Below are 14,030 nucleotides of genomic sequence, written 5' to 3'. Positions count from 1 at the left end.
TTCTTTTAGTATATACCTGAAGATGGAAAAGAAACTGCCTTTGGAGACTTTGGAACTTTCCTTTTTCCTCATATTGACTCTAGTTAGTACCATTAGTAAAATATCTTCATTTAATGTCATTAAAAAAAGAAAATTATTATTCTATATATTATGCCAAAGGATTAAAATTTTCATAGTTTTCATTTTCAACTACATATAGTAATATGTGCTAGATTCCTTTCTATTGTATCTACTATTCTGGACCTTATAATATATGTTTATAAAAATCTCTGAATCTTATGATATACCACATAAATTTAGTAAGTTGAATCAGCAATGGAAGTTTTTCTCATTAATCGTGAAAATAAATTTATCTTTATAGGCTGGAAATATGTTCTTCTTTTGCTTTAGTTAGAAAGTCTGAGGACTGGACAACTATTTATATACTGGATTGAGATTAGGAATGTTTTAAGCTCATGTGAACATACTGTATTATAATTTGTAGAACATCATCACCATGTTAAAAAAAATCAAATATTTTATGCATATTTTGAACTCTAAATATTATAGACATTCAAATGTCATTTATTTATTTAGAATTCAGAACCAGACAGATTCTTGTACTATAAGAGCTCTTTAAACTGGTGGTTTAGATTTAAAAATTCAGGATAATAAGAGAGGTCATCCTCACTTACTTGAGACTTTTTCTGAGCTGTGTTTCCAGTAGCAGAATTGTGGTGGCAGAGTATAAAAATATTTTAGTTTGAGAATGTTATACTGACTCATCTTCGAGGACAGCTGTATTGGGTCACAGTCCCACTAACATGAGCTTTCATGTACTCCACATCCTTTTCAGAGATTATATTAACCTTTAACCAGTAAATATGTGAACAGAGTGATAGCACATCTCTTCCTTTTTTTTTTTTTCATTTTTTTCCTAATTATAACTGAATTGACTTTCTACTCATATGTTAGCCTTTTGGATTTTCTCAGCTGCAAATGTTCATTTATATGAGTTTTTCATATAACATCTGTATATGGAGAGATGTGATGTCAAAAAACACATGTAATTTTATGTATATTATATATATACTTTTATACAGGTATATATGTATATAAATGTTATGCAATTATATGGCCAGCCACATATTGCCATGGCAGATCAGTTTTGCCTATATATATAATCCTCCAGAATGTCATTTTTCATATATATATTTGTTTAGTGGACCATAAATGTCCCTGGTTGAGCTGAGCACCTCATGTACAATTAACTAGTTTTCCTAATATCATCTGCTATTAAATTATCTGTTTTATGATTATTTTAATATACTTTATAGACCTCAGGATTAGGTGCCATACTATAACTGATTCATGCATGTCTAGTATTAGTATTTAATAATTATATCCAATTATTTGCTAACACAGTAGCTACCATTTAACTCTAAGAGGCAGAATACTGTCAGTACCATACCTTCAGTTTGTCTCCCTCTCAATCTCATCTTACATCCTCAAATTGAACAGTATTCTGAAGTTTTTGTTAACACTTTTTAATTTTTTGCCATGCATATTTTATAGCTACATTATCTTTTTTGTGACTTATATTTTTATATTTACAAAGAGGGCATCCTTTGTGATCTTCTGGCAATTTTTTTTTCAATCACTGTTATGCTATTAAAAGTAATTCGTATCTCTGTAGTGTTCTACTTTACTCAGTTCACTGTTGTCTTGCATAAACATACCACATCTTTTTATCCAGTTTCTTATCAATAGGAATTAATTTTTTTCAGTGTCATTCTGCATTGTACCTTCTTAGGAATAGGCTAATGATGACATGCAAGAGAATTATTGGAGTTTCTATTTAGGAGTGGGAGGCTTAAGGTATAGGAAATTCACATATGTAAGAATTGGAAAATTGTACAATCTCCAAGCAATTGGAAAGCAGTGTTAGTTTAATATACACTGACACCAGCAGTAAGTAAGAAACGTCACTTATTCACATCTTTTCTAATTCCTGGCAAATCATACTGCTCTTTACTAAACTAAGAAGCAAAACTAAAATCCCTTTTTATTAGGTTTTAGAGATTCTATATTAATGTTTCCCACAGAGGCACAGATTGTAGTGATGTACCTGCAAGCCAACGAAGGCCAGTGATTGCTGACAACTACCAGAGACTGCCAAAAGCTAAAAACAATTTTCCCCTAGAGCATGGCCCTACTGAAATGTTGATTTTGGTCTTCCACTGCGAGAGAAGACATTTCTGTTTAAGTCATCTAGCTTGTGTACTCTGTTGGGCAGCCCTAGGAAACTAACATAGTGCCATAGAAAAATGGGGGCAAGAGAAATATATAAACATAGATTGTTTTATAAAGGAAAAGAACTTGAGTTCCTTCTTTCAGAAGAACAATAATCCATTAGTATACCAATGGGTTATTTTTCTTCCAGTTTGACTGGGATATAATTAACATACAGCACTAAGTTTAAGGTGTACAAGAGAATTATTTGACTTACATACATCCTGAAATGATTACCACAGTGACTTTAATGACTATCCATCATCTCAATAGATACAAAATTTAAAAAAGAGCCTGATGTCGGGATTGGCTCATTCGGTCCTTGCCGAGAACCCCTACAACTGTGATTATCTTCCCACTTGTAAGGGTCCGTCTTGACAATACTGTATCTCTGCCCCTCCTACTATCTCATTGTAGTTCCTTCTTTAGTTCTGGGAAGTCTTTTCTGTTAGACATCAGGGTGTTTTCATAGATAGTTGCTCTGTAAATCATTGTCATTTCGGTGTGCCCAGGAGAGGAGGTGAGATTAGGGTCTTCCTATTCTGCCATCTTGGCCACCTCTAATCTGAAATAATTTGATATAAATTATTTTTGGTCATCTACTATATCAAAGATCAGAGAACTAAAAGGAGGCAGTTGCAGGGATATCTACTTGCTTGTACCTAAATAGATCCACCAAAAGCCACGAGATGTTTCTTCTCTTTTTCTATAGCATCTAGCCAGTGAGCAATTGCACTGGGCACAGGGATCAGGACAGAGGAACTGTTAAGGCAGCCTAGCACTTCTCATGCACGCATTGACCTTCGGGGACAACTGTGTCCTCAGACTGATGCTTCTCACCCCACCTTCTTTATCCTGTTGTACAATTTGTCTTTAAAGTATTTAAAGCCTTTGCATTTCCACTGTCTACTCAGCACAGAAGCTTATTCTCTTTGGTCTGATTTACTCTGTGGCATTCTCGGGAATGGTCTTCCTTTTCCATGTTGGTGGATTTCAATTTTCATTATTACTAAGATTACTCTATGGCCATACTACCCTGAAGGTGCCTGATCTCATCTAGTATTACTCAGATTTCTTTAATGCTACTTTGAAAATTACTCTTATTACACCTCACCCTTTAAGCTATTAAAATTTTATATTTTAGTATAGGTCCCTATATGTTTCATGCTGAGATTTAAACAGGCTGCTTCTGTGTCTCTCCCTACTCCAGCTCTCCCTGTTTCTATCACAATCTCTCCCATTCTGTCTCTACCCTCTTTTTATTCTTAAGGAAGCCCTGGTAGAACTGCCTACAAATTGTCAGATCCTGGAAGATCTTGCTAATGTAGTGATCTTCTTGTAAGCATTCTGCCTGAATCAACAACAAAAAACCCCAAACTTCATCTTTCTTTTCTCTCAGGGTCAACAAAGGAATATAAAAGGTATTTGGATTTTTAACTATAATATTGCAGAAAACATTAGTTACATATTTTTTAAACCCAATAATATACTAATAAATGTGCCAAAACAAATTCAATTAAATATTTCAGTATGTGGGCTATATGTTAATGTTAAATTTTGAGAAGTCTTCCCAAAATAATGTACATAAAAACTTCTGTTCATTCAGTAGTGACTGTTCAACAAGCACCAACTCCTATGAGACAAGAAGACAACTGAATTATTCCAGAGAGACCATTAAAATGTCTATTTACTATGACCACAGCTAAACTATTATAAGCTATTGATGAAAATGTGCAGCAGTATAAGCACTTTGGAAAAGAGGGTGTCCTTTTCTTTACAAAGTTAAATATATGCCCATCATATGACCAAACATTCATTTCTAGGTATTTAACCAAAAAAATTGAAAGTATGCAAAACAAAAACTCAAGTTTTCATAGTACTAGCTTTTTTTTTTTTACCAGAAAGTGGAAATACCTTGTTATTTACTCTGTGACTGAATAAACAAATTGTGATATATCCCTACCATGAGATACTACTCAGCAATAAAAAGGAATGAGCTCACACTATGGCATGAAACAAGACAAGATTGTGCATACACTCTGTTATTCTGTTTACATTAATTCCAGAAAGCTAATATGACAGAAAGCAAGTCAGTTGTCTGGAGGTAGTGAGGGAAGGAGAGATTAAATGTGCAAAAGGAAATGTTTGAGAGTGCAGGGTATGCTAATAAGCTTTGAGATAGTTGTATACCCATGAAGCCATCATCACAACCAAGATTACCAAAATATATACTTTAACATTAAATTGATGAAAAATAAATTGCGTATCAATGAAACTAAAAAGAAATAACTCTAGTTACAGTAAGTTCAAAACAAAATCTCAAAGGAAATAGGATAAATTTTCCTGAATTGCATGGGTACCACGGCACTTGTTCTCAGTAATCAAATGCAAAGAGTAAAGAAAAGTATCTAGAACACAGAAAAGAGGGAGATTACAAGACAAACGTGAGCCCTCTTAGAAAGAAATGAAGTGGGTTTTTTGACGTGGGTTTGAAATGAATTGTTATTAAAAATGATGTAAGAATATAACCTACATTTTAATATGACCTTCAGTGTTCTTTGAAAAGCTTGCAGAGGAAAATTAAAAAGGATTCCTTACAATTCAGTGATTTTCTTAATGAAAATGTGTTTGCCCATGATTAAAATTCTTCCTATTTTTTCTACTTCATTGATTTTCTCCTTGTTAACTCTATCAATTCATTTTAGTCTGCAGTTAAAACTTTATCAAATGATGGTGGCACAGCAATTTAATAAAAAAGTACTGGCTAAAAAAACCATTGAGTTACATTTTTGTAAAGGTCAAAGTATGAACTTACTTCTTTCTGAAAATAACTTAATGGACATAGAGCAGAGAAGGAAGTAATACGTGCCAAATACCAGACCTGGTTGCCTGTGGAACACTGCACTTCTTAGAGGCGAGCCGTTAAAAACATTCTACTTCTTAACATAGTCTAATATTTTTAAAACTTGATTCAAAATAAGATCTTTAAATCATAAAAACTGTCTTTAAGTATGGTTAAAGTAAAGCTTATATTTTTTATGGAGCTATTTCATAGGGAAAGTGTTGGAATTGGGGGCTCCACCTCTTAGTCCTCAAGTATTGGCTATGTCACACTGTTACGCCATATTGGACTTTGGCAATTTACTTGATTCTTCTGTTGCACACATCCCGTAATGCCCAGCATATTCATTTAACATTAACTTTTTGGTATGTATTAGAAGTCCTCTTACCCTTCCCCTTACCTACTCATTTCATTAACTGATGCTCTCTATGCTTTCTGTGAAACAAAGTGACAATCACAACTCACCAGCTATTCAGCATTGCTGGGCTATACTCTAATCCCTCTCCCTCTCTGTATATATGCTTCCACCAAGTACCCACTATGTTTATTTCCAAGCTTATTTGTGCCAGTTAGTCTTATGACTATAGTACCTAATTCCACAGTGTTAAAATATGACTGTAAAGAGAAAAACATTTTTTGCATTGAGTCAAATGGTTTGGAAAAGCTACTTGAAAACATACATTATAGCATTAGGTGTGAAAACAACAAATATGAATGGCAGGAAAGGCTGGCTGAAAAAATATGAATCATTCACCATTCAGATTTTACTTCCGTTAATGAACCACATAGAAATGAAACGTCTTATCTGCCCCATCAAACAGTGGTCCAAGAGATGAATTTAGGTTTAAAGTATGTTCATATCAATTTTTAGTATCCCCTTTAGTTAAGCTTATTGGTTAATCACCTCCATAAATATGATCATGCCCTGAAACACTTTTGCACTTGGCTTCCCAGACATGATCCTCTCCTGTTCCTTTTTTGACCTCACTGGCTCCTCGACAGCCAGTCCCAGGGCTGGGGCTATCAACCTTTTGCGGGAGCCTGTCTCCAGCTGTCCCTGACTCTCCCTCAAAGTCCACACTTGTATCAAATTCTGATCTGACATCCTTATTTGCGTATATATTATATATCTAATTTAAAGTGATATTTTCTGCTAGCTTAACCTCACTTCAGGCACCCTGATCTTTATGTCCTTTCTTAAACAACTTTTTATTTCAACTTGCAGAATATTTTTACTCAGATCTAATCACGGATCCTCTGATGATTTCATTGGGTTTTCTCTTTCAATTTCAAATTCTGATAGAGGCTTTAAGTTGGTGCCTCCTTAGACACAGCCTCTATGCCCTCGCCTAACTGTGTTTTTTACAGTACTTCCCACTACTTGGAATCACAGGATGCATTTTTGGTTTATGGTGCATACTCTACCACACTAAATACAACTTGATGAAGACAAAGTCTATTTATTAAATGCCATAATCTGTTTACCCTATTGGGCCCATAGTAGCTCCCTCTGAAAAACTTTAATGAACCCCTTCAGTCTTTTAAAAATACTGTATATTTTTAACAGTATTTTTTTTTTTTTGTTAGTTGACTCTACATCAATTGATAGACTGTAAGTAAATCCAATAGTGGTAGGCAAAAAAATAAATAAAAATAAAAAGCCTCCTGAAAGTATCTACTCTCCAATGCCAGGAATCTGAATATTTTGCCTTATATGAGATTGTTTAAGATTAAGGATCTTAGAATAGGGTAATATCCTGGATTATCCAGGTGAGCCATGAATCACTAAAAGGAAAGAAATGTCCTTGGCTGTAGTAGAGTGAGATGTGACTATGGAAAGATAGATAGTCATAAAGATGCTACATTGCTAGCTTTAAAAATGGAGGAAGAGGCTGAGTTTAAGAATAAGGCCAGCCTTGAAAAGCTGGAACAGGCAATGAAATGCTCTCCTAGAGCCTCCAGAAAGGAAAGCAGTCCTGCCAGCACCTTGATTTTAAAGCCCAGTGAGACCCATGTTGAACTTCTGATCTACAGAACTCTAAAACAATACATTTGTACTAAGACACCAACTTTGGTAATTTGTTATGGCAGCAATAACACAAATGCACCAATGACAGTAAATACTGTTATGTGACAGTTTTTATAGCCTCAGAATATTATGAATATGCCTAAATTTAAAAACTAGTTGGTTTATATTATTTACCATTTTAAATAGATACAAATCAAGTATATTAAGTACATACAGATTATTACCTTAGGTATTACTCCTGCCTATGAAGTGAAAAGTAATGTAAATGAGATTTCATTATTAAGAGACACGATTTGAGGAGTCACAATGTTTAAATACAAAACCAATTACGATACAGTTAAGATTATCATAAACGAGTGCACAGTGGAAGTTCAAAGTGACCCACGTGGTGGTTCAGAAGAGGGAAATCCTACTTGCTGAAGAGAATAAGGTAGAGGTCTTTATAAAAGAGGGAGCTTTTAGGGGAGTCATGAGATGTGAACGATATTTGAAAAGGAAGAAACATGCAGGCTGGGCATTATAGGCATGGGAACAAGGGACAACTAGAAATGTCTACTGAGTTATAGTAACTTTCTGTTTTAATTTGAAAAACAAAGAAAGAGATACCTGAGCATAAGCAGCTCATGAGATGCAAGTCTCAGGCAATATGCGATGATTTAATTGACTCTGCAAGGTGGTCCACTAAAGTATGTTGGTAAAAACCTGCAAAAATTTTAAAATTAAAAATGACTGTCATACAATATTAAGATATGCATGTATTGAAAGTGTAAAATCTTTACTGAAGAAACCAGCAGAATAATAAAGTTGGTTACCTATGAAGTCTTATTCTTATTTCTGCAGTCTTCTGACTTTTGTGAGGCAGTTTTTTGAAGACTGCATAGCTTTCGAGAATGAAAGATATTAGGATTTGTTGCTTTAGATAAGAATTATAAATACAATGTAATAAATGATTGTTCTTAAGATAATGTGCATTGGCAATATGAGGTAATCCAAATTTTCTTTTAAAAATGAACAATATTTCTATGTATGTGTGTGTGCATGTATACATACTTAGTCAAACGGGTTTCTGTGGGAAATCATACGGATACCAACAAGTGACTTGTAACTGGAAGTTTACAATACAACCATCTGTTGTGAGTTCTTCAGTCAAGACTGGTGCCACACAGCATACGGTTTTGCATTTAAAACTATTACCTAAGTTTCAAGGCCTATTTTCTTCTTACATAACTTATAGCAGCTTATACCATGGTGTTTTCATAGACTTTGTCATATGAAATATAACTCTAATATTTCTATTTTACTAACTTTATTGCCTTAAGCATGCAATATCCATATATTTGGCTTTTTAATGTGTTTAAACATTTTCATTGTATCTTTCTAATGTTGCAGGTATGTAATCAAGTCTTTGAAAGTGGTTTTTGAAGTAACACCAACTCTTTAAAGGACAGGATGAAAATTGAGTAATAATAATCATAATACCAGGATTATACGTAAAGATTGCAAAATGTTTTAATTAAACTCATTAATTTTATACTTCCAGTGCCTTTTGTTTCTCCTTCCAGGTTTGAATTCATACAAATATGAAAGAATTTAAACTCCTTTAAATGCTACTCCTACTATCCACAAATGAGGAAATACAACCTCCAGGTACTCTTAGAGCATCATACTGTGAATGCAGGTTTAATCCAATAAGAATTATGCATTTCAAAGAGTAACTGGGCCTACTTTGCATTTTTTCTAGGAGAAAATTCTCCATGAGCATTACTTAAGGCATTGTCTGAAAACATAAGAGACTCCTGGGTAAGCACAATTTGGGAAGAAACCAAATGAGTAGAACAGGAGTAAAGGATTCAGAGGCTTAAGAGGGATCATTCTTCAGTGTCCACACAGTTCTGGGTTTTGTGCAGCCCATTTTAGCAGCTGCTGTCTCATCATGTACTAAACGATGCTGTTTAACATGACGTATTTCTGAAAAGTGTGAGACTGACTGACATTTTATAAAGATCTTTCTATAACAGGCATAATTAGCCCAGAAACTGAGTTTCTTTAACAAATACTACCTGAAAGGAATATGTTAAGCATTTAAAATGCCACATATTTTAGCATAAGGAAAACTGATCAGTAAAGTAAGCTTTGTAACTGAAAGTCTCACATATACTTATGTACAATAATTCCTTGGGGAAAATATAGAAGAAAATGTTGACAGACAATACTGTGAACTATTCATGAATATGGTACACACATTTTTGTTCTTTTAGCATCAAAAATTAACTGCAGGGATTCTGGCCTAAAAGATTACCCCCACCTTTCTCTCTGATCTCTGTGGTTAATGACTGAGGTTAGTTACCATTTATCATCTGACATAGGTAGCAGCAAAACTGTTGTCCCCAGCAAATGTGTGAATTGCAGGAATGTTTAGAGGTAGAAATAGATTTGTTATAGGGAAGGTGGCTTAATTACTGCATAGCACAATACACAGAAATCATCTTAGGATGAATAGTTATCTCAGTATCTACAGGAATTGCAAACTGCTGCAAGACTTTAAATTTTAAAAAATGCAATGGCTATATCCAGGGATCTATTCCAATGGACATGGCTATATCAATTTTCAAATTTCATGTAGTAATTTTATTATCATGCATTCTATTATTTGAAATTCAGAAGTTCCATTCTAAAGGTTTAATTTTTAAACTACAAGGCATTCTCAAATCTACTCCTAATTTTTCTCTAGGACATAGGCATCTGGTCTCAAATACAGGACATTCTCCTGCATAAGTTAAATGTATTGACAAAAAATTATAGAACAATAATTTTCTTCCATGCCAGAACACAAAGGAAGTAAAGGTAATTTCACAATTCCTCTAATCTCTTATACTACTCAGAGAAAATAAAAGACCACAAAGACCATTAGCCTTTTATCAATGTGAAAATCATAGCTTAGAGAGGTTTGCTGACTTCTTTCCAGAAACACACAGCTAATAGAACAGCTGAATTTCCCAATGACACACTTTTCCCCCTGTACTATATTTCTCTTTGTATCCCCGAGGTATAACAAGAGTAGCATTGGAGACACCAGACCTAGCTCTCAAAAGCAGATTCTACACAGAATTCTATTCCCAATAACAATAAGCAACGTTTTGCATCTTCTAAGATGCAGTAAGTATAGCACCTGTAATACATTGCAGACATGATCAGAAATTTAATAAGACCCTAAAAAACTAACTTAGAGACTAGTGATAAAAAATTGATAATATAAAACATGTTAGCACACTGGACACAAACACTGAATTAGCCCCAAAGTGTTCCTTAAAAATGTTACTGTAGCAAGAATGGAGATTATGCAGTTTATAAATGAAGTGCTATGCTTTTCCTTTAAATATCAAATATGCACTATAAAATTGGAAATGAAAAAATAGAGTACAATCTGATTCAGTTTAATTAAACTTTATGCCTGTGACCTATTTCAACAATTTAACATTTTAATTCTGCAACTATTTTCATTTCTGAAAGATGTTCTTCATTTTGTAATATTATATAACTAAATCACTAATGAAGTGACTTTCCATCCCAATCAATAGTATCTGGTAATAATTTAAGTACCATTTCTAAATGACTTAATCCTATGATTGCACTTAAACTTTGGGGAGATAAAATTGAATGAAACAACACAATACCTTTGCTATGGGAGTCAAAATAAACAGTTAAATGTATTCTATACTCCCTGTCAGCTATAGCATCAGCATGGAGAAAGGGATAGATTGTTGTGTTCATCCCAGTTTTATAGGCACAGAATGATAATGTCTAGAAATCTGGGTTACAATGTAAGAAGATACAGCAAAAGAGAGCAGATAGAAATCTTTAGTGTACCAACATGAAATTTCAAATGGATAGACTGCCTTTTTTTTTTTTTCTTCAGATTGGCTAAAATCTCTTAAAATGTATTTGATGGAATAGTCCCCTTAATAGGTGTAATATTCTGTAGCAAGTCAGTGGCATTATTAATGCTAATATTCCTCCTAATGACAGTAGCTACTGTATACGGACTGCATATTTGATCTTCTTCTTCAAGGATTCAAATGTATTAACTCATTTATTGTTGCCTTAATACTCCATCATTCAGGTACTTTTATTAACTGAATTATATGAACAAAGAAACTAAAGCTCCAAGAGATTGATAACTTGCCCGAAGTCACACAGCTCAGAGGCGCCATCAGGACTGAAGCTCCGGCGACCGCTCCAGATCCTCAGGTGCTGATGTCTTTGTTTTCCCACTTTAATGTGTGCGCACCTCAGTGTGTTCCATACGCACAGATCTGTATAAACTTCACCTCTCGTATACTTAGCATCACTATTAGTCACGGTACTCACACATTCCTTCAGGAAATGCACGCTGTGTTTTCTACATGCCAGGCACTACTACAGATGCTGAGATGATCAAATTATTCTGACACGTTATCAAACAGTAAGAAAGACATCATTCAGGAGATCAGGCTCAACTCCAAATATAGCAAAGGCAGGTGGGGATTTGTAGCCAACAAAGTCTCTAAATGAAAAATTACTAAGAGGAGATACCAAGGGTACGGGGATTTTTGCTAAACCAACTTAGAATTCTTGCTGAAAGCAGGTCAATGGATCAGATCATGAGGTTCTAGCTAGCCTGAGCACATTTCTTGCTACAGCTGGAGGAGGCAGGCAAAGACAAGGTCCAAAGATGAGGCCTAGTCAGAAGGAGGGCCCAGAGAAGCTTCACTCAAGCTTGGTTAACAAAGGAGCTACCATTTGGAGCTTTAAATCTAGTAGAGAGAAAGAGGTAACAAAGGGATAAATGTGGTCATTTCTACTCCTGTTAAGGACTATAACTAAACTAAAATAAGGTAATGCCTTGGAGACTTACTGAAGAGGAGCTGAAGTGAGGTGCTGTTTTAAGTAACTGAGGAAGGCCATTTTGAGAATGCGGTATCTGAACTGAATGTATTACCATATATCAAGCCCAAAGTTGTACCTTAAAAGAACAGTGAGGGCTTCATAAATATTTTTCCACATAGTGAAAGAGAAAAAATAATTATCTCTATATTAGTTTCTTAATAATGTTCCTTTTAAAAGCAATGCAAATTATATTTTAAATATATATATATAATTTCAAAATATCCTTAGTGATAAACCTCTTATACATCAAGAGGTTTAACTTATGGTAGGAAAAAATTCAGACAACTTAGACCATTTTCCTCATGAAAACCTTAAAGAATCCATCAGAACTTCAATTTTATCAGAGTTTTTATATACTCAGATCTTATATTTTACATTACCTGAGAGAGAAAAATAAAAAGAACTTTGTCTTGACACATTAAACCACACTAACAATGGATAACTGTTTTCTCTAAGTATTTTTCCTAAGCAGGGTTTCCTATCTTTATGCATTTCTAAATATTCCTCCCCTCAGTTATAAAGCAATTCAGCCTAACAGTCTATCTATAAAAGAAAATTCAATTATAATAGAGAATTGTACTTTGAAATTGGCTTAATAAAAGACTCTCAAGAGGATGAGAGTTGAAAGAAAGCACATGCTAAATCTTACTTTTACCTTACACTTACTTACCTAAGTAGTAACTTACACAAGGTGATTTCAAAGAAATATCAACTATTCAAAAACTATGTCACTTGGGCAAACAAGAATAAGGAAAGAGTTGTTTTAAGGAAAATGTAAAGATTGACAAGAAAGCTTTTTAGTATGTTTTGTGATAGACTGACCTCCTGAGAGAGAATAGTTGCACAGTAAAGTATAAAAGCTAAACCTTCCCTGGGTATTGTTATTCAAAGATTTTTCACTTTTGATTGTGATATAGCTGACATACAGTACTATTTAAGTTTAATTTCAAAGATTTCCTTTAAAATAAAGCTACTTCTATAACACATTTTTGAAGGTACTGATTATGCCAAATTTTAGATTTTTAAAAACAATTTTGGATTCATTATTTTCAGGTATAATAAATGTTATGAATTTTTCAAATTATTTTCTTATATAGACCTCTTTCAATGTTCTTCCAAATACCAAAAAAAAAAGGTGAAAATGACTAAATCCAACACTGAATATATAACAGCTTCTGAAAATGCAAAGAATATTTGTCTTAAGGGATTTCTGACTTTTAATTAGTATTTCGATTATTTTCTCAAAAATTCAAATGAAATTAAAGAGAACATGAAAATATAACAAAGCTATGGAATGGAACAGATGCAAAGGGCAAGTGTGTATGCACAAAGGCATACACATATACATGCTCAAGTACAGATACATAAAATGCAAAGAGTATTTTAAACTTGAATTGGTTTTTCAATTGATACTGGATTATTCGTGAAACCTGCAATAGTTGAAATTTTTATTTGAGTTAGAAATTATATAATTCAATGTTTACTGTGCACTGAACTTCATAGCCTTCACTTTTTACATTGGTCAGCATGAAATTTGATGGCAAATGATGGCAGTGTATGATTAGTTTATACAATACAGATATAAATATAATCAGCTAAGAGATAATTGATTTATTTTTCTCAGCTTTATAAATCATAGTTTAGATGTATCTATTGGATACAAAACCATTGTGGCCCCCAACTTTTAAGAAGTGTAATATTGGCAGCTAGATTTGGAATTATTAGTTTTAAAACTATATGAAAAGAATTAATGCAACATGTTTTAAGGTCAATTTTGCAGAAAAAATTAAAATAAAGCCTGGAACAAATAGTTCTAGCTTCTACTGATGTTACATAATAACATGCTCCATAACTGAGCAGCAATTATCAACCTATCACATTTATAATTTTGATATTGCTCACCTACAACATTAGGTGACAACTTATAGATGTGAATAAAAAATTTAAAAATTTTAATTTCTA

The 14,030-nt window shown here is 33.6% G+C and overlaps 2 long non-coding RNA genes across 2 annotated transcripts in view; one reads left to right on the top strand and one right to left on the bottom strand.

Moving 5' to 3' along the window:
• Positions 1 to 14,030, bottom strand: part of LOC116658136 — a 63,041-nt gene that overhangs the window by 8,111 nt on the left and 40,900 nt on the right. Inside the window, exon 2 of the long non-coding RNA XR_004313313.1 lies at positions 7,749 to 7,844. This is a non-coding gene — a long non-coding RNA (uncharacterized LOC116658136). The remainder of the gene's footprint in view (positions 1 to 7,748; positions 7,845 to 14,030) is intronic.
• Positions 8,661 to 14,030, top strand: part of LOC116658132 — a 32,596-nt gene continuing 27,226 nt past the window's right edge. Inside the window, exons 1-3 of the long non-coding RNA XR_004313303.1 lie at positions 8,661 to 8,789; positions 8,884 to 8,942; positions 11,263 to 11,390. This is a non-coding gene — a long non-coding RNA (uncharacterized LOC116658132). The remainder of the gene's footprint in view (positions 8,790 to 8,883; positions 8,943 to 11,262; positions 11,391 to 14,030) is intronic.

The sequence above is a fragment of the Camelus ferus genome, chromosome 2 (assembly GCF_009834535.1).
Source record: "Camelus ferus isolate YT-003-E chromosome 2, BCGSAC_Cfer_1.0, whole genome shotgun sequence".
Lineage (NCBI taxonomy): Eukaryota > Metazoa > Chordata > Mammalia > Artiodactyla > Camelidae > Camelus > Camelus ferus.
This window is presented reverse-complemented; position numbering and strand designations above follow the sequence as displayed.